Source organism: Tenrec ecaudatus, chromosome 15, assembly GCF_050624435.1.
Source record: "Tenrec ecaudatus isolate mTenEca1 chromosome 15, mTenEca1.hap1, whole genome shotgun sequence".
Classification (NCBI taxonomy): domain Eukaryota; kingdom Metazoa; phylum Chordata; class Mammalia; order Afrosoricida; family Tenrecidae; genus Tenrec; species Tenrec ecaudatus.
Genome location: NC_134544.1, coordinates 18028825 through 18056334, shown reverse-complemented (window position 1 = coordinate 18056334; position 27510 = coordinate 18028825). Strand labels below are relative to the sequence as shown.

The following is a 27510-nucleotide window of genomic DNA, read 5'->3' as shown; positions in this document are numbered from 1 at the left end:
CATGGTGACAAAGGGAGGACTTGAAACTAGGAATTCAGCCGGCCTCCTGCACTGGGTTTATACTTTAGTCTTTCCAGGGCCACATCATGACCTCTGTCACCGCCTGGTGCCCTCTCCTTGGCAGAAGTCCTCTTGGCTTTCTCTTCACTGTGCACACGGCCTAGGGGGCTCCCCCAGCTCCTGCAGGTCCAGCCTGTCGGTTGAGACAAGTGTAACTCTTAACCTGTCTTCCCCAGCCTCACTTCAGTTCTCAAGACCAAAGCACTCCTTGTTCCCAACAGCTCGGTGAGCGGGGTTACTGCTGACCCTAAAAGAGGGGTGTAATGTTCAGTGAAGGTGACCAGTGGGCTTCTAAACCCCCCTCAAAGGGCTACTGTAATCGGAGTCAGAGGCAAGTATGAAGCCGGGAGACCCTTCGCTGACACAAAATGTTGAGCACTCAACCACGAACCCCAGAGGTTGGCGCTTTAAATCCACCCTGAGACCCCTGGGAAGACCGACACGGTGTCCTTCCTCCAGAGAAGACAGCCAGGGAAGAGCTCCGCTGTATGACACGAGTCTACTCCGAGTTAACATGGGGTCCCCAGGCGGCGTTGGCAACCGGCAGTATTCCATCAAGGCCTTGTTGTAAGATGCACTGTTGTCTGGAGAATACCTGGTGGTTGCCTTTGATCAAACCTCGGCAGAAGTCTGCGGTGAATGAGGACAGACAATGGAAATGGACTGCGGCCGTGGTTACGGCCCTCACGTGGTGCCAGCAATGGCCTCCTGTCGTCGTCTCTGCCCATCCGGTTCCCCTGCGCCTCTGGGCCTCCTGATCTGGGTTTCTGAGTGAAGGCTTGGGCTCCTGGATTAGGTGGTTTCAAGGGCCGGATTCCATTGTTTTACTCACTTTTGCATAGGCTGATCCAGGTGACCCAGGTCGAAAGGTCTCTCTCAGGGTGGTCGTCTTGGGGATGCTTCCGGCCTCTCTATCAGGGCAGTCCATCTGGCCTTGAAAACATTTTCCTTCCTTGACATGTTATTGTGCTGTAGGAGAAAGTGTATTCAGTACTTTGACCTCCCACTCAACCACTCCCAGACCTATTGTGCTGAGACATTCCTTGCTGCCCCTAGAAGCTTTCAGCCTTTCCCTGCTTTTATCCTGCTTCTGACTTTGCATTCCCACCCAGTCCTTCCCGGCTTCTCCGCCTCATCCTTGCATTTGGCCTGGCCCCTTTTAATGAATTTTAGTTTGTTTATCCTGGTAGTTTTCTAACGTTCTAATACAGACCTCCTCTCGCGTCCCAGCTCAGAACAGTTGATGGTAGTGGCCAGGCACTATCTGGTTCTCATGCTCTCGGGTAGAGAGGCTGTGGCTTGAATCGGTGGTCCAATTCTTCCTTTGTTTCTTGGTCTCCTTCACCCTCTCCTTCGCCCCAGGTGAGAGGAGACCAAGAATTGTATCTTCGATGGCTGCTCCCAAGCGTTGGAGACCCCAGGCATTACTCCCCGAACTAAGACAGACAACTTTTTCTTTACAAACCAAGTGATGCCAAGTCACCTAGATGTGTCCCCTGCGACTGTGGACCTGAGCCTTCAAACCCATTCGTCAATCCCACGGGGTGCTTGCATATCTCCAGGAAGTATTCTTCCTACCTGTGCCCCTTGCGCTTCCTTGTACCTTTGAACTGAGGTGCAGCCCAAACACGTATGCACACCTATTCCTTCCGCAGTGACGAGCGAGCTGACGTGTCGCACGGAGGACGTTACTCAGCAGTCGGCAGTCTGGCTGTTGAGTCCCTTCACGGTGTGCCCCTGGCCGGGATGAACTATAAAGCGCAAGGCAGGAACAATGCTGACTCGCTGAAGGTTGCAGTTGTGTGTTGTCTCGGCTGGGCCGAGACGGGTCAGTTTTGTGATGATGGAATTTGGCAGTTAACGGAGTCGCACAGCCACCATCTGTGTTGTGAGTGGATGCCACCCTCCAATTTCACATAACGCCGACTGTCATAACAACGCATCTTATCATGTAAGTGGGGAATGGGTACACAGGTTCCCACAAATTCGCCCGTGTAGGTATATGCACACACTACGGTGTACCTTCCTGCACACCGTCCACCTTGATAGCAACTCACGTATTTTCTGCTATTGCTGCGAACGTGCCCTTCCCATGAGACAGCTCTCGGACTGTAAAAGCAGAGGTCGGGGATGGGTGTGCAGAAAGGGAAAGAGGATTGGTACAAGGAGAGGGTGTGGATAGGGTTCGTTTCAGGTGGAATGGGAGTGAGTTTTGTCGAAAGGAAAAGATGACAAAAGGACCGGGATGTTACCAGGACCCTTACTGGATAGGTGGATTGCACCCCGTTTTATGCCTGCGAACTCGGGGCTCTGAGGGTAAACGATGTGCCGACACTTAGCTGCCGGTGAGATCTGGAGCTTGCAGTCCTATGTGGGCTTCAGGGTAACCCAGGTGTGTGTGTGCGTGTGTGTGTGTGTGTGTGTGTGCGTGCTTTTTTGAGTGGGCCAATGGAGTCCTTTCTCTGATTTCCTTCTCATTCAAACTCACAAAGGTAATAGTCTTGGCTCCTGACGCGGAGGGTGATGTGCTGGTTGACTGAAGAATCCGGTCGACGGAGAGACTGAAGGTGGGGAATCTGACCAAGCAGCTGGAGGAACTGTTTAAGTCAAATGTTCAGAGCCTCTCGCGGGCACATCGTAATATGTATGTTTTAGGCTTCTCGTGGTTGGTGTTGTGTGTGTGTGTGTGTGTGTGTGTGTGTGTAGGTAGAGATAGATGTTTTGAAGTCTCTCTTGGTGTGTATCGGTTGGCCGAGTAAAAGTCTGGTTTACCTAGTCAGGGTACCTTTTGGTAATGATTAAAAAAAGTAGCTTAGCATCTGAAGTAGTAATAATTAGGCTTTATGGATTTTGATGCGGATGACTCCGAATTTGTAAGCGATTCCCATGTGTCCCTCTAATTTGAACGTGAGGGGAGTGCTGGCCGCGGTTGGGGGTTCAGATTGCACTGGGGCAGCTCTGGTTTCATGGTGCTGTCATTTTAGGTCGCCCAGGCTAGGAACAATCTGTCTGTATGCAGTTGTGCTTCTAGAAGACCTTGCTAGGCTGCCTTTCTGGAAGGGGCCCTTCCATCCTGGAGCTGGGGCTCCTGAGGCCTCAACATTACGATCATCCATTGGGAACATCTGAGTTGGGGGCTATTTCTTTTCCTGGGCTCCACCACCGAGCCTGTGTTGATGTTCGTAATAACAAGTCACACCTCGTCAGCAGCTCTCCCGTACACTGTTTTATTCCGTCCCCGATGATCTGATGAAGTCGATCTTACCGTCACCCTTGTTCACAAGAGGAAGCTTTCCGGAGCATAAAGAAGTTAATTAAAGCTGCGGACTCCGTCTTGGAACTACTGGGAGAGAGAGGTGGGACTCTGCCCGTGGTCCTGTTGTGTTACTTCAGGACCCATGCTCTTTGCCACCGCAGTAGACTGTGCCCTGAGGGAGTCATCTCTGGAGTCAAAGCCAATTACGACTTCTCTCCTGGTCAAGATACAGGGCCAGTTTCCTGCTGCTGCGGCACCCAGGTGCTGCGCTGGCTAAGACAAGTGTGTGACCCGGGGACACCTCTGGCTCCCAGTTTGGTTTTCTGAGAATGTCCATTTCACAATACAAGTCGCCTCCCTTGGGCAGTTCTTCAGAGGAGCCCTGTTGGTGGTGCTGGTGGTGCGTTGGGTTGTTGCCTGCAGGATCAACGGCTCAGAACTCCCAGGTGTTCCAAGGGAGAAAGACGGGCCTTTCTCCTCCTGCAAAGACTTACTGTCCTGGGAAACCCACTGGGACAGCTCTGCTCTGCTCTACGGGGTTTCTGTGACTCAGAATCGACTCGATGGCAGGGAGTTTGGTCCTTGGTTATTGCAGGATTGACACGGCCAGCCAGAGCAGGTTTTAGTAATCATTGCTGTCTGTGGCATTGAACCTTAGGGCAGAGTCGCTCACGAAAACCCATTCACTATTGTTCTTCCTCCATATTTGGAGGCCAGTGTTCACCTGTGTTTTTCCTGGAGTCACCTTGGGTGGATATCGAGGTACCCCCGGAATTACCAACAGCTCCTGAGAACACCTTGGAACTATTGTGGAACTTGCTGAGGAAAATGGCCAGGAAGCAGCGCCCTCTTAGTCCAGAATGCATTGCTGTTTCCTAAGACCACTTCCCAGCGAGCACTTTCTTACCTGAAGGCTGCTGGCATCCAAGGAGCTTGGGAGAAGGCTGCCAGCCCGGGACTTTCAGTGTAAAGTCTCACATTATATCTGGAAAGATCTGAGAAACCTGGTGACAATAAAGGGGTGTGTGTGTGTCTGTGTGTGTAAGAGAGGATTTCTCAGATTCCTAGACTGGAGGTTCCCCTCCCCCGTTCCTGGCAGAAAGTTTCATAGTACCAGGTAATCATAAACGTTGTTCCAAGCTGTTGGTTGTCCTTGATACACTTAACGAGAAATAGCCAGCTCCTCTGAGGGACGCTGCAAGAAGAGAGCCTCATTCAGTCTCCCCCTCTGTGCACAGCACAGCCACCCACCAGATGAGAGGATGAATTCTCCTTCCTGTTTGTCTCTGTTTGGCATCTCCTTCAGGAGGAGGATGTCTAAATGAGTTTATTTTTAAAGTCATTAGCCAGCAAGCATGCTGAGAATGTTAACTTTGGGTAGTGGGGAGGGGGGATGTGTGCAGCTTTTCCATTATTTCCAAAACAGTTGGCGCAAGCCTGGTGCCTCTCGAGGGAGCCTTGAGTGTTGAGGGCATGACGTCATGGTGGGCTATCGGACGGATCCAGGATCAGTTCACTTCCATGCATCTTCCGCTTAGGGAGGCGAGGTCCCATTGCAAGGTCAGCGGTTCAAACTCACCAGCTGCTCCTCAGGAGACAAACGGGGCTAGCTCCTCCCGACGAGCTTATCGGGCCCCTGAGTGGTAAAGGAGTTGTTGGCACTGGGTCCCCACCCCCCAGGGGCTTTGGGTTGGGTAGGGGGGACGTGGGGGTGGTTGCCACTGTGTTCGTACCAGGAGAAGGCTCTGGTGTGGAGCCCTAGAAACAAGCTCAGGTTTGGGTGTTGGTGCCAGAAGACGGCATGATGGCTGACCCCTGAAGCTGGATCCTTCTTGGGGTGGGGGCTGCCCTGGGTATTGGAGGATGTTTAGTAGCGTGCCAGGCCACTGCCCACCAGGTGCCAGCAGCATCCCTCACCTCAACCTCTCTAGTTGTGACACCTAACAATGTCAGCAGACCCTGTCAGCTTCAGAGGGGTGGCCACACCACCACCAGGTGCCTTCAAGTCCACTTGGGCTTGTGACAACCCATCATGTATCAGAGCAAGCCCTGCCCCAGAGGGGCTTCAGTCTTCAGTCTCAGCAAGCGCCGCCCCAGGGGGGCTTCAGTGGCTGAGTTTTTCTAAATTATATTGCCAGGACTTGCATCTGAGGCACTTCTTGGTGGACCTGGAATCGCCGACCTTTTGGTGTGCAGTCAAAAGAGGAGGAAAATGTACTCCCAAATTGAAAACCACCAACCTATATCCTTGTGAGAGAACTCACTTACTGCCTTCGAGTGAGGCCCACGCACAGCGACCGCTAGGCGGCCCCTGTGGGCTTCCGAGACTGTTCACGCTCTACGGGAGTAGAAAGTCATGTCTTTCTCGAGGGGCTGGTGGTTTTGAACTACTGGCCTTGAGTTGGCAGCCCGATGGGGCACCACTGCAGTACAGGCTGTGTCCTGTTACTGTGCTTGGCAGCTGGCAGCCAGTGCCTTCTGTGGACAAACTGGAGGTCTGTGGGCACCGTGTTCTTGGTGGCAAGGGCTCCCTTTGCATCTACAAGGATGCAGTAGTTTGCACTTTTTCACAGTGCTCTCGACACTCTTCGTAGAAGACAATATAAGGTAAAGATAACACGCACGGGAATCCTGCTCCCCAAATGCACGTGCGCCTCACTTCCGGATGTTGCTCAGGATGTTGCTCATTCTGCCCGGAACGGAACCCACAGACTCCTGAGGTGGTGAAGACTCCACAGGATAGGCCTCTATTGAGGAGGGAGGGAGGCCGGCAGACCGGTTCCGGTGAGACTGAACCCGCCCCAAAGATGGGTAAGCTGCCCCAGGGGACCCCAGGCCCAGGCTCTCTAGAGCTGCTTGCTCAGCTCTGAAATGTTTGTGTTTGAAAGGAGGCATGCACAGCTGGCGAGAGGAATGAGAAGCAGGCCCTTGAGCTGACGGTTTGATGGGAGTCTTTCAAGGACAAAGGCTCCCTCGCAGGATTTAAGACTTAGGTGCGAAAACTTAGAAGGCTTATTCAGGTGACAAAGGAAAATTACTTTGAAGCTCTTTCTGTACCCCGAATACCGAACACCGTAGCCAGTTTAGAAAGTCTACCCTCCGCTTAGAGCCAGAATTACCGAGCCGCTGATGAAAAGCCGGTATTTATAAAACGCCTCAGGCAAGCTCCGGAGCCTTTTTCCTTTTACTTGGAAAGCAGGGCCCTTTTGTGCTTAGCCTTGACAAGGGTAAGTGAGCGATTTCTTAGTTTTGAAACACTGGAATTCACCACACAAATGGCACTTAAAAAATAAATAAAATGGCAGTTTATAGCCCTGTGAATTTTCCTCCCACCCCTTTCTCTCATCGGGAAACTATTTGAAGAACCCACTTCCGGGACAGTTTGTAATGAGTTTTCCTGAAGCTTATTCAGGAAGACAGGTTTCGCTCACTCTTCCCATGGCGCTGTAGACTCAACAATGAGTTAGCAAGCCGCACTCCTGAACAGGTCTCGTCTATTTCCCATGTTTATCCTTTGGGACCCGGAGCTGCCACAGAGGTACCTCTGCCACATGTCTTGGGCTGAGTTCTCCTGAGGAACAAACCCGGGAGGCTTTTACATGTATGTAACAGAGAGGAATTTATATCAGGAAAATGGTTCACGCTGTTGTAGAAACAGGCAGGGTCAAGCCTGAGCAGGTTCCAGATCTCGGGGGCAGATGTTCGGCGGGAGGTTTCTCTTGCCTCACCTGCCGTCAAGGGGCTGATGGGCCTGAGGTTGGCACGAAGAACACGGTGGGGATTGCCGCGCTGAAAGAGTCCACGGTCAGCAGGTGAGGCTTGGGGCTGTAGAGGCCAGTAAATGTATGGTCTGTGCGTTAGAAAGCTGAAAGCCGATAGATAGCTCCTAGGACTGGTGGACAACATGGCAGGCTGTTGGCTTAAGTTCTGAGAAGCAATAGACAACAATTCTGGGGGAGAATCCAGCCCCAGCAGAAAGCAAGCAAGTTTTCCCACAGCATCCCTTTATATCAGAAGCAGACCAAACTCCCGGGGAAACATCCTTTCGTTGGTTCTCAACCTTCCTCATGCCACGACCCTTTCATACAGTTCCTCATGTTGGCGGTGACCCCCAACCATAAAATGATTTTTGTTACTACTTCATAACTCTAATTTTGCTACTGTTATGAATCAGGCGACCCCTGTGAAAGGGTTTAACCCCCAAAGGGGTGGCGAGAACTGCTGTTCTAGACTGAGATATGAGTAAAGGTATTCTACCCCACCCTAATCTTAAGCTGCTTGGCTGCCGGTAGCAGATCCCATTATGAGTGAGCGTGTGACATTGCGTTAGGTCACACCATGCCGGCTGCCTAGGTCTGAACTGTCAAACCACCGAGAATCCCGATGGGCCCAGTTAAGTTAACAGAAAACCCTCGCTGTCAAACCAGAATTCCCAGAGTGATGCTTTGGCAGTTGTTAAATCGATAAGAAATTTAGATCTCCGGTGCCATTCTTTAAGGAGCCCCGGGGTGGCAGCGCAGCGGGTTCCGTGGTGGCTGCTAATCGAGAGATTGGCAGGTTGGAAGCCCTGTCGAGGGCCACTGTAAGTCAGAGCCCACGCAGTGGGACTGCACTTGGTTTTGTTTTGGTGCCTCTCTGTGTCGGTGTGAACATTCGCAGATGCGAACGTCCACGTGGGTGGCTGGGGCTGGAGGCGAGATACATATACGTATATGTGTATACAGATGTGTGTATGAGTTTTGTAAGATTACAACGGATCTGTGCACAGAGCAGACGTTCAAAACACTGCTATGGTGCCCCTCACCTCCAGCTCGGCATTTCCAGACCCAGAGGGCCAAAGTGTGCGCGTCTCAGTCCACGAAGGCCCCCTCTGTGTCTGTGCACCCCTACGTTACGTATTTCCCTACATGTGCCGCCCTGCGGGATTCAGCGGCGCAGTGCGCTGCTGTGGGACAGAGTAGAACTGCCCCCAGACCCTCGCCTTGGTGGGCGTGGAGAGCCGGGTCTTTTCTCCCGAGGAGCTGCTCATTGGGGGTTTGAACTGCTGGCTTTTCGGTTAGCAGCCAGGCACTTAACACTGCCCTCGGCGGGAGTGGGGATGGCGGGCAGGGGGCTTCTAGATACAGGCGTAGAAAAATCATGTGCTTATTTTTATTATTTTTCTTGCCAATTTAATGTCATACACACACAAGTTTTGTGACCCGGAGCTTTTGAGACCATCTGTGCTGTAGTGATTTTCCTACTGTGGACAGCGAGGTGGTTCCAGACGTTTTGTTTGGCTCCTACCACTCCTGGCTGGTGCGGAACTAGACAGTTTTGCCTACGAGTTCCTTCCTGTGGATGGTTTTGTTTCTTTGGCCGAGACCACTGCCCTTGTGTCCTGAGATCAGTGACACGGCGTCCCGATACAGCGGGGACCCTTCTCAGTCCTCTTGGCTGGTGGTGGGAGAGCGGGGACAAGGAGAGAGCAGGTGTCTGCCCTCCAGAACCTCGTGGCTGGAGGCCTTACTATTATAGGTTCCGTAGCACTGTGTGGCTGGAGCTGATCTTGTACTCCCGTGTAAGGTCAGCCACGCAGGTGCCTGCTAGCCCCGCCTGAGCACTGGCTTCTTCCTTCGCCTTTGCCGTCATGCAGAGGAGACGTCTCTCGCGCTGTTTTTCCTCCCCATGCGTTTTGGATGTGTATATTTAATAGCAGGAGTCCTGGCAGTGTAGTGGGTTAGGTGAGGTGTTATGCTGCTAACCGAGAGGTTGGCAGTTCAAACCCGCCAGCCGTTCCTCTGAGGAGTTACGAGGCCATCTCCGCCCATAGAGATGCATGCTTCTGAAACCCTGAGGAATAGCAGGCCCATAGGGTTGTGCTGAGTCAGAACTAGCTTTTGATGACTAAATGATGTGCTTCTCAGAGCTGCAGTTGGGCCACTCAACCTGCATATGACTCAGTTGGTGTGGCCGTGTTCGCATGGTGCCTTTGAATGTAAGAGGCCACACGGCCTGGGAAGGCCAATGGGGAGGGGACACTGTCGCTGCAGCTGAACTCTCCCCCCAAATCTTGAGGTTCTGCTTGTGGCTGGCATGACGCCTTTTCCTGCAACATTCTGGACACAGGGTGACGTCTTAGGGGACGCTGGCCAGAGAGCAAGTTGGTTTGTGACGTTGATCAGAGGCTCTTAAAAAAAAAAGTTTTCCCAGTGCTCTCCGGACAATATACAGCCCATAGTCCAGGAGACACTATAGGTACCTGCTTTTGCAGCCCCCCCCCGATTATTCTAGGCCCCCAGGAGGTGTGCTTGCCCACTTTAGGAAATCCTGATCTAGGTGATCCCATCAAAATGTTAGAGCTAGGGGAATATATGAACTCAGCATGCTCGGCTGCTTCCCTGCCCTGGAGTCTGTTAGGAAATAGTGTGCTTCAGGGAGTGCGTTTCCTGGGAGGCTGCACTTGGGGGCCCAAGGGCTCCTGCTGAACACGTGTGAACTGCTGGGAGACCTGCCATTACTCGTGACACAGCTGCCTCATACCTTCCTTACCACTGCAGACATTTGGCCTGGGCGTCTGCGGTGTCATGCTGCAACGTGGTCAAGTGTTGGTACGTTTTCACCTAACTAGGGTCCAGGTGCGTGGTTCCAGCATTTTCCACTCCTTCAGAGAAGCCTCCCCAAATGTACCCCAGGCAGATTACAGCTTTTTCCCTGTCCCATGCCCACTGCTTTTGGTCGTGGGTTCTGACGCAGCCCTTCCAAGAGCCACGTCCCTCCCGTTCCAGACTCCGCCGCCTAGACAAGCCGGGGACATCCGGGGGAGTGAGTGAGTGACTGCTGTGGGCTTGTTCTTGGGGGCCATCGCTTGTCTTCACAGCCTGTCCCAGCCCCGTGGCACGGGGCCACTGGGTAGAGGTTCCGATGACAGCTTTTCTGTGTGAACATGACGTGCACATGACAGAGCCAGATTGGTTTTACCCAATTTGGGTTGCCTCTCAGTGGTGTGGGGGGAACTTCTGCAGAGAAACAGACATCCATCTCCACGTGTTCTGCCTTTTGCTGCTGTGCACTGGCTGCAAAGGGCTGGACTCATTTTGATTGGCGGGATTTCCAGCAGTCATGGAGGGTATCTGACAGGCTTATAATGGCGGGGGTGGGGGGAAGGTGTTGGAGACTGGAGGGTTAATACATTTGATAACTATTTCATACTCCCACTCTTCTTTGAGACCCAACACGTACATTAATATAGTCGGAGGCTCAAAGGGAAGAATTAAAACAACGGAACTCACTGCCACTAAGTCACTCCTGACTCATAGCGACCGGATAGGACAAAGGAGCCCTGCTCTGGTAGGTTTCCAAGGCGATACATCTTTATGGGAGCATGTAAAGCCTCATCTTTCTCCTGTGGAGCAGCTAGTGGTTTTGAACTGCTGACCTTGTAGTAGTCAGCAGCACAGCTGATAATCCCCAGTGTCACCAGGCCTCCTCCTAAGGGCATGTGGGGCTGAGGATTTGGAAACCCGTTGGCCCCAGGCCTTGCGCTTCTCATGACCTCTGTAAACAGAACAGGCTTTGGAAACAGAAGTAGTTGGTGTGGAGTGTTGGAGCTGCTGCTGGCTGACTCAGCAGGCCGGAATGTACATTCCCTTTCAACTTCACCGTAGCAATCAGAAAACCGAGCCCATTGCCACCGGTGTGCTTCCAGTCCATGGTGAAGCTGTGGGCAGAGCAGAACAGCTGCCTCCGCTTTCCCGGGCTGTGATCTGCAGGGAGGCACACGGTCACAGCTTGCTCCCCTGGAACGGCTGGTGGTTTCAAACTGCTGACCTTTTGGATAGCAGCCAACCTTTCTTTTTTAACCACTGTGTCACCAAGTCCCCTTGGGCGGAGCCGTCTTTTGGAAACAGGGATGCAGAAGATCGGCGCTCGCGGCTCACCATATTAACCCCCAAACCCACTGCCAACGAGGTGATTCTCATACCAGCCTGTAGGACAGAGGAAAACCTAGGTTGGCTTTTTTTTTTTTTCAGGGGAGAGCGCGAACGCAGTTTTTGTTTTTAAACTGGAGCAGAAAGCCTCATTTTACTCCTGTGGAGCGGCTGCTGGAAGGCCGCCAGGGCCCTGTTAGTTATTTAGAGCTCCAGAAACCAGCTGTGAGTCAGAATCAACTCAACAGCAGTGGGGGTGGGTTTGGAACATGGTGGGAAGGAGCCCTGGTGGGTTAAGTCTGGGGCTACAAACTGCAAGGTTGGCAGTTCAAACCCACTAGAAGCTCTTCGGGGGAAAAACGTTGAACTGCCAGCTCCTGTAAAGAGTTTAGTCTCAGAACCCCGCCAGGGGCAGTTAGATTCTGTCCAGTAAGGTTGCTATGAGTCAGAATCGAGTTTGGAGACTGAGTCTTTACGAGCAAACAGGGATAGCAATACCTTTTCCCCCCGAGCTGGGTTTGAACAGCCGACCTTGTGGTTAAGAGTTCAATGCTTACCCAACCCACAGCGCTACTAGGGCTCCTTGCTCCCATATTTGGTAGCTTGGAGTTTACCCTGGCTGCTGTTAGCTGTCGTCAGTCACCTTTGTCCTGACTCATGGCGACCCCTTGTACAGCACAACAAAGTGCTACTCAGCCCCTTTGGTCGGTTTTGAATAGAATCGCGTGGCCCGTTGGGCTCATCATGGTGGGAGTGTGTGAATCACAGGAAAGGGCGAAGGCTGGCGGCCAGGGCTCCTCACCCCACCGAGAGCTGGCTGTTCAGGGCTGCCAGCAAGGGTGCCTCGTATTAGCGCTTGCTTGAGGCCTATTTTCCGATTCATTGTCACTGGTAGAGTGCTGTCATTTTGGTCTGGTACGTCTCTGGCCCAGAGGGCGCTGCTGCATGTCCTGGAGTAGTTCCAGCCATAGGCATCTAAGTTTATGAGCTGGGTAGATCCCTCTCCTGTAGCACAGCTTTTTTTTGGCTCTTCCTCTGAGCGGGTTTTCAGAGTTCTTGGTCAGTGTGTGTTCTGCGTGGATCTCAATATTTGTTGTAAAGCACATCAAACCCGTATGATCTTGTCACGAGTCAGAACAGGATCTGGTTTGAGACACTAAGGATAATGGGCCTTTGAAAAGAGCCCCTCTCTGAGCCACATGAATGCTGCTCAAGTGGAAGGAAGGAAAGCATCAGATGGGTGCTGAAGCTTGTGGGTAAAAATGGGGAGGTCGTGGGTGCTTCCGGAACAGTTTATAAGGGACAGTGCCCCAAAGAGAGTAGCAGTTTACAAATGATAACTCGTTTCAAGAAAGGACGAGATGACTTTATAGATGAAGCCTGCAGTGCTAGACCATCCACGTAGATTTCTAGGGGGGAAAATCAATCCTGTTCATGTCCTGATTGGAGAGGACTGACAATTAACAGAAGAATTAGCAAGCAGCGCCATAGAGCTCTCCACTGGTTCAGCGTACATCATTCTGACTGAAAAATTAAAGTTGAGCTGACTTTCGGCTTAATGGGTGACGAAACTGTCGTGCCCGGACCAGCTTTAGACACGAGCAGAGCTTTCATGGGATAGTCGAAACAAATGGGGCCAAGATCCTGAAGTATTTCTTAAGAATTGTTACAGGAGATAAGGCATGATTTCACCATTGTTACGATCCTGAAGACAATCAATCAAACCATTGGCTACCAAGAGGTAGAAGCTGACTGGTCAGGAACAGAGACTGTGGTCACAGTCTGGGGGTGGGGCTTGCTCCAGCTCTGACCAGATAGCACGGGTGAGCTCTGTCCTGAAGTAAACACATAGGCCGAGGAAGACAAATCCTTTCCAAATATTCGTAAAACCTAAAACTACCGTTTCTGGGCCTGTGATGGTTTGGGTTACATAAGACTTCGTGGAGACAAATGAAAGCAGGGGCTGCCTCTCTCGATGGAGACAGTGTTAAGGCTGCATTCAATGCAGCAACACCCCAAGACTTACAATCCGCGAGGCATCTTCTTACTGTGACAGGTTGGCATTGACATTAGGAAAACCCTGAGTCGATGGAGTGTGTGTGTGTGTGTGTGTGTGTGTGTGTGTGTGTACTGGGACATTGGAAGTAGGGTGGTTTTTGAAGTTGTTCCTATTGAGGAGACGCGTAAAGTGGAGGCTGGTGCCCAATTCTTAGTTAACCATTTAAATTTGGTTTCCTTTAAATCTGAGAGGTGGTGCGTTGGGTTGTAAGCTCGCCCCACGTGTGCACAGTAGAACTGCTCTCTATGGTTGTCAGGCCCGGGCCCTTTGGAAGTGGATCACCAGGCAGCTCCAGGTGAGTTTGGCTAGATGTCGATTGTGGAACCATTTTCGTCACCCAGGGATTTCAGTACCGTTGACTCAAAAAGAATAAGTTGCCACTCTTGAGTCTGAGTCTAGATCATCACAAGGCCTTCGTTTCTCTGCTGATCTTCTCGTCTGTCTTTACTGTCCCTGTTTTTGAGTGCTGTCCATACAGCGCTGAGTTTCGACGACTTTGATTTAGATTTCACCCCTAGCTCCCTGCTGCGATGGAGAGGGGCTTTGTCCTTATCTGTAGGTATTCCTTGGTTGGCAGCTTGGGCTGAGGAGGCAGGAAGCATGGGTCGCATCCACCCTCCCTCGATTCCTGCTGTGAGGCACCTACAAGCTGGTTCCGACCCATAGCGACACCGGAGCATGAAACCCTGCCGGGCCGGCCCTGCGCCATCTCCCAGTGGATGTTATTTTTGAGGCCACTGCCGCAGCTGCTGTGCAGCCGCCTCCATACACCGCTGGCTCGATGTCTTGACTCCTGCTGCATCTTTCTCAGTGGTGGTCTGGTTTTTCTCATTCGAAATGTTTCATTGTGAATTAGGTGGGGTTTACATTTCAGGCAATTCATTTTTTATCCAATAACTCATATCACCTATCAGACTTCCCAACAGCTTGCCCTGCCCTCTTTGATCTCACACTCTTGTAAAATAGTGTCTTCCTTTGCACCTAAGGTAACACCTGCCTGTATGGCTTCACCCACGCCCTGTGGCTGATAGGCACCGTTGTAGTTGTAACCCTTTGCACAACATTGTAAAACACTGCCTGGTCCGGGACCAGCCTCACAACATGCTTCAGCCCATGATTGTAGCCCCTGTCAGTCATCTCATGAAGGCCTTCCTGATGTTTGCTGCCCCCCTACTTTACCAAGCATGATGTCCTTCTCCAGGGACTGGGCTCTTCTGATGACACATGCAAAGTACGTGTGTTAGTTGGGGTTGACTAGAGAAATAAACCCAGAGACACTCATAAGTGTGTCAGAGAGAGCTGTATCTTGCTAAGAGCAGTGGTATATTGAGAAAACACCCCAGCCCAGTCCAGATCAAGTCCACAAGTCTGATTTTAGCCCCTGAGTCCGATACTAGTCTATCAATTCCTCTTCAGACTCATGCAGCACATGCAATGATGCTGAATGCAGGAAGATCGCAGGCTAGTGTTGAAAAGTCGTGTGGATCCAGTCGTGGTGGAAGCATCTGAGTGGGAGCGCAGGTCTCCACGTGGCTCCTCCAGCGCTTTTAGTGTCTCCTCAACAGGAAGATGAATGAAGCAGAGAGAGAATGCGATCCACCTCCAGGGAGAGAGAGAGAAGTCCCCAGAATCCTCATGAGAAAACCACGCCCACAAGGAGGCATCATCAGGTTGTGACCTGATTGACAGGCTAGACTCCACCACTTCACTCTTCATAGCCTCAAGTTGACGAGAGAGGACGTAACTACCAGCCAGTACAGGAGATGAAGTCTCACCATCCTTGTCTCTAAGGAGCACACTGGCTGTACTTCTTCCGAGACAGGTTGGTTTGCCCTTTTGACAGTCCGTGGTACTCTGAATACTCTTTACCGGCAAGAGATTTCAACTTTCTCTTAATATAGACCAACAGCAACAAGAGCAAGGGCCCCCAAGTCACACCACTGCCACTAAGTTGATTTTGACTCTTAGCAAGTGACCCTACAGGACAGAGTAGAGCGGCCCCATAAGGTTTCCAAGGCTATGCATCTTTTTGGAAACAGACGGCACGACCTCTCTCCCGTGGAGTAGTGGGTAGCTTCGAACCACCAACCTTTCCATTTGCTGTTGAGAGCTTAAAGCACTGCGCTACCAGGGCGCCTGAATGGCCCCTCAAGCTGGCCTGAGATGTTTGCAGGACTTGGGGCAAGAGAACAAATGGAGACCGTATGGCTAAATATTTAAAATGCATGATTAAATATTTAAAAAGCATGTTTAAATATTTTAAAAGGTATGCACCATAGGCCTAAATATTTAAAAGGCTGAAGTCAAGCTCTGTCCATGACTCGGCCCAGTTCCCGCTCTGGGCCTCTTTGCTCACTCCAAGGCCTTTCAGGCGCACAGTCTTCTTGGTTTGTGTATTTCACGCTCTTGTAAAAGTCTTACAGCCTCTACAAGAACACAGCTCTGCCTGTGTGGGGCCCCTCCGGTGCTTATTCAAGGCCCTTCATCACATAAGAATGTTCTAGAAGCCATCATCTGGCGTCTGCTCCCCAGTTTTTCATTTTGGGAGCCCCAGTGCTCCTGCCTGGAGAATATCCACAGGGACAGAGGGCACACACGGAAGGCTGTATCTAGAAGCACCTCCACCTCCGGATCCCATCTCACACCTCGACACACATTTCTATTCCCCTAGCTCTGCCCCACCCTCTCTCTCCTTTCTCTTGTTTTAGGACAGGGCCAGTGCCTGTCTGGGGCATAGTGCATTTATTCACTCCCCCCGCCCCAATTTCAGGCGGTGCCCTCACTCAGCTGTCTGGGTCCCTGGGCTGCAGGTCAGGCAGTCTGTGAAGTCTGGCTTGGCAGAGGCATTCGGGGAACGGCCCAGCTCTCAGACCGGGAAGACAAGCTTTGGAATCAAGAGAAGAGAGTTGGGAGAAACACTGAGCTCTGGTGGCTTGATGAAATTTTGCTGCCCTGTAAGAGAAGTTCGTGATTTTTGTTTGCTAATCCCACGCACAGGTAGGGCTGGAAGCATTCCCACCTTAGGCCATGGGACCTGGGATGACTGAGGTACAGTAAGGAACCTCTTTATTGGGTCAAGTTCCCAGCTCCTCCCCTCCTCCTCCTCCACCTCCACCACCACCAGTCATACCACCGGCTTTACTCTTCCATCTCAGAAGTGTCTGTTCCTTGGACCTGGGTCCCTCAGCCATTTCCCGGTCCGGGTGGTATTTGAATACTTTGAACATGTGCTTACTTTCGGTACTGCAGATCGCTCCGGGCCTGCTTTGGCATCTCCTGCCTCAGCCCTCGGATTCATGGTTTCTCTCTCCAAGGAGCCCTGGCCCTCCCCTGTGTATGGAGGTGGTAGTAGGAAACAGGGCTGGGTACTGGCTGTCTCCCCCCCCCCACTCCCCCTCCCGTGGGTCCCTGTCCAGCGTCAACCTCAATGCCCGTCACACTTGCCTCTCAGATACCTCATTGTTTCCCTCTTCTAAAGTTCTTTAAGGTGTTTCAGAAAAAGATTTCCATGCACGCAAAACGACATTCATTGTATGTGAAAATGTAGCTGCTTCTCTCCCCCCCCCCCCCCCCAGTGAGGGAGGGTCTGGATTCCCTACCTCTATATTACACGGGAAACTGGGGACTGAGAACTACATTAATGAGAATTTTTGATCTGTGATTTGTGTTTTTTATGACGGTTCCCAGGAACTTTACGAATTCATGAGCCTTGGGTGGAGCTTTGAGAACGTACTTGGAAACTTAATTTTGAGCATTTGGTTTGATCAAAGCAAAATAAAGAGAGGGCAGAAGTGGTCTTGGAACTGGCGGTTTCCATTGATCCTTCTCAGCTGGAGGTGTAGTTTGGATCTCAGAGGACGCCAGAAACCCACATCTTCAGGACCTGAATCCTCCCTAAGCTCTCCGTCCCTAGGAGAAGGGGTTGGAGAGCCACCTTGCTGGAGATGAGTAAACTGCACAGGCAGGGCACGTTCCCATTTGTTTAAATGCTTGCTGCTAACCTAGAGGTTGGCGGTTCAAACCCACCCACCGGCTGCTCCATGGGAGAAAGAGATGGCATTCTGCTTTTGTGAAGATTCACAGCCTCAGAAACCTTCCGGTTGGCAGCTGAGCACGTAACTGCTGTGCCACTTTGGCTAGACTATAGCCTGGCAAATCGTCCGTGGGAAGTTGGGTACTCTCTGCCAAGCTCCTATTTATGTTTTAAACCATCTTATGAACACTTCACTCACCTGTCACACGATTGAGTCATCCAGAACATCATACGGTTGTCAGGTTTTCAGTTTTAGAGCATTTCTTTCTTTCTCGTAGTCATTGGTATCCATGATTGTTAGCATCCTTTTCTGGTTGTGATAAGAGTGCGCCTCCCAGCAGAGTATTCCTCAGTAATTCAGTGTCCTTGATTATACTCTCCTTGTGGGCAACTGTTACTGATACTATTTCTCCACCACGGACACCAACGCAGTAGTACCCTCTACTCCATGACTCTTTCCCCTTCACCTATGGTAACCATTGGTCAAGTTTGGTTTCTTCCCCCCCTCCCCCCCACTGTGGTTTTCTTGTTACAGTATGCACATATCATAAGACTCCCGTGGTTAAATTGTTTTTAAAAGAAGTTGTACAGACTATTCGGAGCCTTAAGCAATCCGTACGCCTCCTTGTAGCCTAGCGGTTCCACGTGGGTCTGCTAACTGCAAGGTCAACAGCTCCAAAGCACCTGGTCACTTTGAGGGAGAAGGAGGAGGCTGGCTGCTCCCATAAAGAACTCTAGTCTATGAAGCCCTATAAGGGCCAGACACCCTTTAAAGGGTCACTGTGAGTCCTGATGCACTCACTGCCAGTGGGGTCCACAAACAAACGGCCAGGCTTCATTAGCAGAATAGAGCCTTTCCTGCCTAGAGTTCACCACGTGAGGTTGTCAGTCATTCCTCCCGAGTCACCTGGTCACCGCCTGCCTTGCTAGTATCTGTGTCCCCGTGTTGGTGAAATGCGGCCTGAGGCTGTGTAAGGGTTTCCTAGTAAAGAAGAAGGCAGTGACAGGGTGCAGGCCGGAGGAGGCCAGTGCAGGAGGCCAGCACAGGCTGTGCCCAAAGACCCTGCAGGGTGAGCCCAGGGGGCTGAGACTCGGACTGAGGGCTGGTATCCAAACGCTCTGCCTACAAACACGTGAGGGGCTCAGGCTCTCGCTGAACAAAGGCGGGGTCCCCGGGGTGGTGCAGAGGGTTAACTCACGTGGCTGCCAACCCAAAGGTCAAGGTTCGAGCCCACCCAAGATGGAGAGAAGCCTAGTGGCCTGCCCCTGAAGCCTCAGTGCCCGGCAGCCCTTCGTATGGAGCTCTGTTCCCCTGACTAGACTGGGGAAACAAATCCACAGGAACTCATATGAATAATAGAGATTTTTATATAAAGGTTAAGTGTACACTAAGAAAGCATCCCAACCCAGTGCTGCCCAAGCCCACAGTCCAACATTAGCCTCTATGTCCGACACCGATCCACAAAGTCCTCCTCAATCTTACAAAATACATGCATTGACGCCGACTGCAGGAGGAAAGCCCAATTAGTGAGCGGGTAAACATCTCAGTGCTGGCAGGGGTCTCCCCGCTGCTGCTCCAGCACCCAGGGCTGCATCAGGGTAGGTCCATGTGGCTTCTCAAGGATGTCTTGCAGGAAGTGAGCCTTACCAGCTGAAGCAGGGAACTGGTTAAGGCAGTAGCACCCTGTTCTGACCATCAGAGAGCAAGAGACCCAAGAACTAGAAAGGTGAGGCTCACCGAGCCATTTATCTCTCTGTCCTTCAATTAACCCCACATGTGTTTATCGGCCAGGTTGGCACAATAAACCTTAACTATCTCAGTTGGGATTGGCTGGGTGACAACTGGATGAAACAGGGCCTGAGGGAATGTGCGTGGTAGGTTTCTTCATCCACGTGGGCACTCGGCTCCCTGGTCTCTGGTTGGTGCGTTCCTGCAGCCCCAGGAGTCGGGAAGAACAGCTCTGTCTTGGGTAGTTTTTCCACGACCTGGATTAAGCAGTGACTTCAGGAGAAGGGCGGAGCCTGGGTGCTTGAACGGTAAGCAGTTTATACCCTGAGGTGCTCTGAAGGAGGAGGATTTCGGCAGCTCAGAATGGTGGGGAGCACACTTCCGTCAAGATCGACCGCCTTGGAAACCCTTCGGGGCACGTCGACCCTGCCCGCCAGGGTCGCTGGTGACTTGATGGCAAGGGTCTTTTGGGGGCACGTCTCAGGATTGGTGTCAGTGGAGTGGGTGTGCACGGTCTCGGGTCTGCCCCATGCTGGGGACCTTGCGTGGCAAAGGCTGCGTGATGGGGCACTGGGGCAGGAAGGGTCCTTAGGTTAAGTTTGGGAGGAGGCTTTATGGCAGTAGGTCGATTTGTTAGGAGACCTGGATTTGGCAAGGGTGTGCAGTGAGGGACGGGCGATTGGGAAGGAAGGGAGCAGGAAGGACGGGCCAGTGTGGCGGCTATATCTTTTTATTTTTTTAAATAGTTTTATTAGGGGCTCATACAACTCTTATCACAATCCATACATACATCAATTGTGTAAAGCACAATTGTACATTCATTGCCCTCATCCTCAAAACATTTGCTCTCCACTTAAGCCCCTGGCATCAGGTCCTCATTTTTTCCCTTCCCTCCCCACTCCCTCCTCCCTCATGAACCCTTGATAATTTATAAATTATTATTTTGTCATATATTGCCCTGTCTGATGTCTGCCTTCGCCCACATATCTGTTGTATGTCCCTCAGGGAGAAGGTCACATGTAGAGCCTTGTAATGGGTTCCCCCTTTCCACCCCATCCTCCCTCCACCCTCCCAGTATTGCCACTCACACCATTGGTCCTGAAGGGATCATCCACCCTGGATTCCCTGTGCTTCCAGTTCCTATCTGTACCAGTGTACATCCTCTCGTCTAGCCAGATTTATAAGGTAGAATTGGGATCATGATAGTGGGGGAGGAAGAAGCATTTAGGAACTAGAGTAAAGTTGTATGTTTCATCATTGCTACATCGCACCTTGACTGGCTCGCCTCCTCCCTGAGACTCTTCTGTAAGGGGATATCCAGTGGCCTACAAATGGGCTTTGAGTCTCCATTCCACACTACTCCCCTCATTCACTATGATATAATTTTTTGTTCTGATGATGCCTGACCTGATCCCTTTGACACCTCGTGATCGCACAAGCTGGTGTGCTTCGTCTATGTGGGCTTTGTTGCTTCTGAGCTAGGTGGCCACCTGTTTCCCTTCAAGTCTTCAAGACCCCAGATGCTATCTCTTTTGATAGCCGGGCACCATCAGCTTTCTTCACCACATTTGCTTATGCACCTGCTTTGTCTTGAGCAGTTGTGTCGGGAAGGTGAGTGTCGTAGAATGCCAATTTAGTAGAAGAAAGTATTCTTGCATCAAGGGAGTACTGAAGTGGAGGCCCAATGTCCTTCTGCTACCTTAATACTAAATCTACAAATATATGCACATAGATTTATTTCCCCATCCTCATTTGTAAATATATTTGCATATGTACATTCCTTTATTTAGACCTCTATAGATGCCCTTTGCCTCCTATCTCTTTTCTCTGTTTCCTTTGATTTCCTCTTGTCCCACTATCATGCTCAGTCTTCATTTGGGTTTCAGTAATTCCTCTTGGTTATATTACCCTTGATCGCGCCCTACCAGGTCTCCTACACCCTCCTCCCCACTGATTTGGATCACTCGTTGTTTCCCTTGTCCCTGGGTTTGTTAACACCACTACCTTTCCCCCACCTCCCCTCTCCCACGTCCCCCCGGAATTGTCGGTCCCGTTGTTTTCTCCTCCAGATTGTTCATCCAGCCTGTCTTATTTAGACAGATCTGTGGAGATAATAACATGCACGAAAACAAGACAGAGCAAAACCAAGCAACAATATACAACAAAACAACAACAACAAACCAATGACAACAAAACACAACAAGAAAGAAAAGCTCGTAGTTAGTTCACGGACTGTTTGTTGGCTTTTAGGAGTGTTTTCCAGTCCAGTCTGTTGGCACCACGCCCTGGCCCCAAAGTCCACCTTCAGCATTCCCTGGGGACCTCGCTGCTCCATCCCCTTGCTGTTCTGTTGCACCCCCTTAGTGTTTTGCCTCGGTGTGGTGGGATCAGATGGGACGCAATTCCCACACCGTGTCTCCGGTGTTGTCCCCGGTAGACACCTGAACTCTTAACAGAACTCGCTGCCGTTGGGTCGATGCCCACTTGCAGTGACCCTGTCGGGGAGACTCAAACAGCCCTGGTGATTTTCTGAGTAGAAAGCTTCATCTTTCTCCTCTGAGGAGCAACTGGTGGTTTCGAATTTCTGACCTTGTGGTTAGCAGTCCAGTGTGTAACCCACGACACCAGCAGGATGCCTTTGTGTCACCCAGGTAGGAACCTCTAAATCGGTGTGTGTGTGTGTGTGTGTGTCTTCCACAATTATGTGGACAAATGGGTTATATTTTTCCACGAACTTTTTGCAGCCCCCCTTGGATAGTTGGTAATCTAAGCGTCTGCCAGTTTGGGAGCACAGGGTCCCCCCAAGAGGAGCAGCAGGCGGGGCATCTTATACAGCCGCTACAGCGATGCTGTCGATCACATTCAAAAGAAAAACCACTTGGCCCCGAAGCTGACATCTGTTCCCAGCTGGCCCAGGACTCGCAGAAGCACGCGGTGACCTGAGGGTGGAATTGGGGAAACCTTCCCTGCCCCCAGTGGCAGCAGCTTAAAGACAGAAGTGGGGTAGAAGCCACGGTCCGTCAAAGCAGCAGAACCCGTGATTCTCTGGTGCTTTGGGGACAAAGAGGAGAGAGAATTGGCCGACTTGGACTCCCTCCCCCTTTAAATGGATGGTGATGATGGAGAGTCTCACTGACTTTCACTAAGGAAAATGGGCAGCCTGGCGTTTCCTTCACTGTCCTGATCAGTCCTGTGTGTCCTTGCTCCGTCGACCTAAGCCGTCACAGACCTCTAGGCAGCAACGGGGGCAGCACTTGGCACACAAGTCCCCCTGTGTGGGAATGAGGGTGTCTGGGAGCCTGGTGGGGGTTACTTTACACCCCAGTAGTCTCTTCTTCCCCCTGGGAAGCAGCTCCTCGAAGATAGATTTTGAAATCTAAGAAATAGGATTAAGGGGTGAAATAGAATTTTCTTTTGCTGTTATTCACTGCCTGCCAATGAAGATAGCACCACTTTTGTCATTGGAAGAGGCTTTGGCAGCAAAGGAAATGCTTTCTTTTTATAAAATCATTTTCTTGCGGGCTCTTTACAGCTCTCTCTCTCTCTCAATTGGGTGATCTTACAGCTCTTACAACATTCCATACATCAGTTGGGTAAAGCACATCTGTACATTGTTGCCATCATCTTTTTCAAAACAGGTTCTTTCTACTTGAGCCCTTGGTGTCAGCTCCTCTTCTTCCCTCCCCCACCCTTCCATCCTGCTGAGCACTTGATAGATTATAAATTATATTCATATCTTCCACTGTCTCCCCACTCCCATGTTTCTGTTGTTTGTCCCCTGGGGTGAGTAGGTGGGGGTTTAATATAGCAGTCATTTAGATTGGTTACCCATTTTTCTCCCCACCTTCTCCTACCCTCATGGACTTGCTACTCCTCTTATGGTTCCAAGGGATTTATCTGGCCTGGATTCCATGTGTCAATAGCTCCTATCTGTACTAGTGTGCCTGCTGCTTCTGTCTGGCCAGATTTGTAAGGTAGAACTGGGGTCATGATAGTGGCGGGGAAGAAGCATTAGTAGCAAAATGACAGTTGTGAAGTCGCAGCGAAAATAATTTTATGGTTGGGGGTCACCACAACATGAGGAACTGTATTTTTTTTATATTCTTTTTTTTAAAAACAATTTATTGGGGCTCATACAATTCTTATCACAGTTCATACATATACATACATCAATTGTATAAAGCACATCTGTACAGTCTTTGCCCTAATCATTTTTTTCTCTTTTCTTCTTTTACATTTTATTAGGGACTCACACAACTCTTATCACCATCCATACATATACATACATCAATTGTATAAAGCACATCCATACATTCCCTGCCCCAATCATTCTCAAGGCATTTGCTCTCCACTTAAGTCCCTTGCATCAGGTCCTCTTTTTTTTTTCCCCTCCCTCCCCTTTCCCCACTCCCTCATGTGCCCTTGGTAATTTATACATCGTTATTTTGTCATATCTTGCCCTATCCGGGGTCTCCCTTCCCCCCTTCTCTGCTGTCCCTCTCCCAGGGAGGAGGTCACATGTGGATCCTTGTAATCAGTTCCCCCTTTCCAACCCACTCACCCCCCACTCTCCCAGCATCGTCCCTCACACCCTTGGTCCTGAAGGTATCATCCACCCTGGGTTCCCTGTACCTCCAGCCCTCATATGTACCAGTGTACAGCCTCTGGAGGAACTGTATTATTTAATGGATCATGGCATTAGGGAGGTTGAGAACCACTGAACTAGAGGAATATTGTGCGTTTCATTGGTGCTATACTGTACCCTTGCTAGCTCATCCTTTCCTTGTGACCGTTCTGTGAGGGGATGTCCAATTGTCTAATGATGGGCTTTGGGTCTCCACATCTCATTCACATCGATATGCTTGTGTGTTTTGGGTCTTCTGATGCCTGATACCTGATCTCGTCGAAACCTGGTGATCACACAGGCTGGTATGCTTCTTCCATGTGGGATTTGTTGCTTTCCTGCTAGATGGCTGGTTGTTTAACTAAACCTTTTAAGACCCCAGACACTATATCTTGTAATAGCTGGGCACCATCAGCTTTTTTCACATTAGCTTAAACACCCATTTTGTCTTCAGAAAGAATAGGTTTTTATTCTGCCCCCGACTTATGAAATAACCCTCACCTGAGACCGAAATAACTCCACTTGCCCCCAAAATAACCCCAACTTGAGACTGACCGCCTTTAGTTCCTCGAGGTTCCTGTTTGTTAACAGACAGAGCATGGTCCTCGGTCCTCCGGGGCCAGGAGAATGGACACCAGGAGCAGAGATGCGATTCGTGATTTAGAGGTGATTCTGATTTAAACTAAAGAGCCACAGGCTCCTTTGAAGGAAGCTGTATTGTGTAGGGTGTATGGGAAACGAAAGACAAATTACTATAGTAATTAAAGTTAGTTCAGTCAGGCTCAAAGGAAAGTCAATGTCTAGAAAATAATGGTGGCAGCATATATACAAATATGCTGATACATTTGATGTCTGGATTGTGTTTAAGAGCTGTAAGCACCCCCAATAAAATGAACTTTAAAAATAAGTGAAGTTAATTCTGTCCGTTTGACGTAACCGCCTCTCAGTCGAGAAACCTGAGGTTTCTTTGGTAGAGTCCACTTCTGAGCAGCAGTGCTGAAGGACTGGCGTGAGGAGGCAGACAACCTCAGACAGGGACATTCCCCTTGTGCTGACCACAGTGGGAACCCGTCCTGTCCCTGGTCCCCGCGAGGAGAAAAGTCGCTCTGGTCTTCTTCCAGAATGTGGGGGTCGGGGTATCATAGGGAAAGGGCTGGTGGGGCTGGACCACATGCCAGTTCTCTCATCTGAGAAGGAATTCTGTGTGAAGTTACCTCCTGACGTTTGTTCCATGAGTTCTACAGCTTCAGGGCCGCTCCACCGGCCATCACAGCTTGGGTTCCACTGTGGTGACCTCAGCCTATAGGCTCCTGTGCCCCGGGGCTTCGATGCCTGCTGGGAGTGGCTCAGCAGTGAAGCGCTCACCCGCTCACTGAATGGGCAGTGGCTGTCATCCACAGCCTTCTTTGAGAGAGGACGAGGTGGGCATCGGTGTCCACACCGATTCCAGTCTTGGACATCACAGGACAGGGGGCAGTGATAATCCGTCCTTAGGGTCACCCCGTGAATTGGAACTCATTTGAAGATTCAAGGAAAAAGCAAACCATGACGACCCGCAAACTCAGCATCCTGGGGCTGGTGACGACAGGATGGGGTAGCAACGCCCTGTGGGTTTCCGGGTCTGCAACTCTCCCCGGGAAGGGGAGGTCTCACCTTTCTCCCGGTGAGCAGTTGGAGGGCCCAACCTGCTGATCCTGCCATTAGATCCAGGACGTGTCACCCACCATGCCACCAGGGCTCCGTGACACCTGCTCGTGTCCCTTCGGGTGAGACAGAGCAAGAACCGACTGGATGCCTCAGTGCACTGAAGAGTCGCTCTCAGGCTCGCTCTTCACAGAGCCCCGTCATCGTGTCCCGCTCCTCTGTCCCCAGCGGGTGACAGTGGTATGGAAGTAGCTGTGAGTCAGTTCCGACCGTGGCGACCCCCTTGGTTACAGAGTAGAATGGCTCTGGGGTTGTCTTGGCCTTCCTCTCGGCTCTCCAGGGATTTCCCCACTCGACGTCGCTGGGTGGGCTCAAGCCATCAACCTCTGGGTAGCGGTTGAGCGAGGACGGCTGGTTTGTACCACCCGGGAGCCCTCTGAGGGAGGCCTGGTGACATGGTGGGCTACACGCGGATTCTCGGGAGAACGATGGCAGCCCTGGAAATCTTCAGGGGCCAGTTCTATCTTGTCCTGTGGGATCGTTGGGAATCGGAATCGGCTCATTGGTAGTGAGTTCAGTTGGGTTTTGGGGAGCTCTCTTTCCGCCCAAGAGAAACTGGGGAGCAGGTGTGGTCAGGTGACAGCAGAGAGGGGTGCTTCTGCAGAGGCTGACACTCAGGGGCAGGCTTTCTGGACTCAGCCAGGCCTTACAGAGCAGGTAGGTGATGATCCAGGCAGTGTGGTGGTTGCTACCACACAGGTGTAGGAACCAGGTAGCTTCCTGTGATGGGCGCAGGGAAGGATGATCAACTCCCGAATCAGCCTTCCATATCTTCGTTAAAATGGTTGCCACTGCTGATCTCGACAGTGGGGTTCTCCCAATTAGTCCGCCCACAGTGGCCATCCGTCGTCTCTGTGATTGTATGACCTGGGCCCCACCGCCCACTGCGCGTGTGGACCGCAGTGCCCTCCGTGTTCCTGACCCGACTGCATTCGGGGATGCAGAATGGAGAATGTGCCCGTTGTCTTTGCTCAGCAAAATCAGGAGGCGGAGGAAAGGGCTGACGGTCTAGACGGAGTATAGCTGTGAAGAACGGTTGGAAGGGGGTCCTCAAACTGTAGGGTGGAGCCCCTACGTGTGGTCTTTGGCTAAATGGCTACTTGCAAGTCCTCCTTCCAAGCCCTTTTGATTTTTGGGGTGGGGTGGGCCGGTGGCTCACGATCCAGTGTCTTGGTGTTTCCTGTTGGCAGTTATCTCCAAGGTCGGCCCGGTGGCTCTGAAGGTGGTGGGCGCCAAGATGACTGAGTGAGGGCCGCTCTCGTGGGCATACGCAGTTCTCAAGCTGACTTGATTGATGCACAAAACGTGTGCAAGCGGTGACATTGGCCCATGAACGGATTCTTCTGCCACGTGGACAGGGACCCTTCACTCCCCAAATTGTGCAGTCTGAAAGAGCGTCAGAAATGGTCCACTTGGACTGTGGGGCTTGACTTTGGGTACGCTAGTTAGAGAAACAATGGTGAACGTTAGATTAAGTAACAATGTGTGTGTGTGTGAACTTTTAAGACTCCAGATGGGACTGGACTCACAGTAGACCTCTTGTGTGATGGTCCAACTTGTGTGTCATCTGTGAATAAAGACTGAAACCTGTCATTGGTTCTTTGGTTGTAATAACCGTCTTAATGTGGTCTCCTTAAACACAATATAGAAAGAACCAAGTCTTTGATGGTTTGAATCGTGGTCCTTGGGCCAGCGGATGCGGTGCTGTCAGGGGTGAAAACGGTGTGATGGGTCTGGTGTAAGTGACCTGTTTTCTGAGCCGCTGCCGCCGACATTGCGGTGGTCAGGTGGGAGCTGTGCTGACCACCGTGAAACATTGTCAGTGTGTCTGTTGTCACGTCGATTCCAACTCATAGTGATCCCATGTGATGGGACAGAACGGCCCCCACGGAAAGGGTGGTGGTTTGAATCCGGCAGCCAACCGTGGGGGAAAGAGACGGCATCCTGCTTCCTTTAAGATGCCAACGGTGGAAGCCCTATGGGGCAGTTTTTAATCAGCCGTGTAGGGTGATGCCGGAACCCAACCGATGGGGCGGTTTGAACTTCCAACCTTGTGAGCGGCCAGGCGCCTCTCCCTTGTGTCGCCAACGCTCCTCAGACCAGTAAAAGGACACACAGCGTCTTGGGGACATTGC

General features: G+C 51.2%; 1 protein-coding gene across 13 annotated transcripts in view; it reads left to right on the top strand.

Annotated features, from left to right (window-relative positions):
- Positions 1–27510, top strand: part of ZNF532 (zinc finger protein 532) — a 112548-nt gene that overhangs the window by 18536 nt on the left and 66502 nt on the right. The window lies entirely within an intron of this gene.